We start from the raw sequence: 1,709 nt of genomic DNA, 5'->3' as shown, positions 1-1,709 counted from the left end.
GTTATATTGTAGCATTGCTATGAGGAACAATACACACATCAGCTGGAATGATTCATTTACCAATTACATTAGAGTTTTATAATCGAAATAGAAGTTTTACGAATAGCGTTCACTTTCGTATTCAGTTTAATACTTTTTTGTTGTTGTAAAACGTGTTATATTATATTTTATTGATATATTTAATTTATTTTACTTTCAGTTATGTAAAAGATTTTTGGTGACGAGGTCGCAGCAATGCCTTGCTGTTTTATTACTTTTTTGTGGAATAAGTTATATTGTAGCATTGCTATGAGGAACAATACACACATCAGCTGGAGTGATTCATTTACTAATTACATTGTTGATTGTTATAGAAAGTCATTGTGTTGATTGGACAAAAGTCACGTGGTACATAATAACTGGGAATTTTAGCACATGGGTGAATTTGTTTCTTTTTTATGTGTATCTCACTTTTGTGGGTTTAACTTGAGCCTATCATTTGATTTTCACCTATGGTTTAGGCCTAGTTCTTGTTCTGTTTTATTGCCACAATTTAATACAACATGTCACATTAAAAACATTTTAATTCCTTTCATTTTTATTGCCCTTTATTAATTTAAAAAGATGTGAACATCTGTACTGAATATTTAATCGCTTAGTCCACACTCCTAAATATGTTAACCAATAAAAACCATCGTTAATAAAAACATAAATTTAAACCAATAAGGGACACGATAACTTTTTAAACCGTGATTACAAACAAAGTAGGTTTAATTTTTGTAACATGATAACCATTTCAGGACATACTCTAGGTATAAATAATAAATAAGGCATATATAGTTTTTTTTATTTATTTTAAATAAAACATATGTATACAGGAAACAATTTCAGACAACATGTAAGTCTGTTATTAAAAATGGTCCTGCATAAGACAATTGTCTAACAAAATATAATAATTAATAGTAATAAGAAAGGTCAAAAGTGCAAAACAAAATCACAAAACCCTTCAAAAACAAATTACAAGAGGGTTCATCTTGGCTCACAACAAAAACAAAACTGTACAAAAGAAAACATAAATTTATCAAGTACAGTATAGAACCCCTATTAAAGGGACACCTTCGGGACCAAAAACAGTGTCCCCTTAATAGGGGTGTCCCCTGAATAGGGGTGTCCCCTGAATAGGGTACCCCTATTCAGGGGACACTTACCAAAAACGTGAAATTGTCCCCTTAATAGGGGTTGGCCGCATGTGTTAAAAGATATACAGTATCGCCCCTTGTTTCACGAAAAAGTGTCCACTTAATACTAGGTGTCCTCCGTATAGGGGTGTCCCAAAGGGGGGTTCTATTGTACCTCAAAATATCAATTATCAGTTTGCAATACTAAATTCAATATATTGAGTTTTTATTCAATGTTAGTTTATTATAATACAGCTGCGACTTCTAGGGTACTCTCTAGCTTATCTCAGCCCACTTTGTGTGAGGGCGTGTATCAGTTGTTTGAGGTAGTTTGAGGAAGTTTCCTCAAAGTTGGGTTGTATCTGTGATATTCCACTGGCCTACTGTTACAATCAATCAATCAACGGATTTATAAGGCGCATAATACATGACACTCGCCTTGACAGGGAGAGGAGCTTTTTCGTTGCCCAATATAATCTTTACATAATTGCTCCTTTATTCGACACTGTGTCTATAATTAATGGTATTTGATTATACGATTAAGGCATATAT

The sequence above is a fragment of the Anneissia japonica genome, unplaced genomic scaffold (genome assembly GCF_011630105.1).
Source record: "Anneissia japonica isolate Jap-2015-1 unplaced genomic scaffold, ASM1163010v1 scaffold32248_len650992_cov182, whole genome shotgun sequence".
Lineage (NCBI taxonomy): Eukaryota > Metazoa > Echinodermata > Crinoidea > Comatulida > Comatulidae > Anneissia > Anneissia japonica.
Note: the sequence above shows the minus strand (reverse complement) of the source record.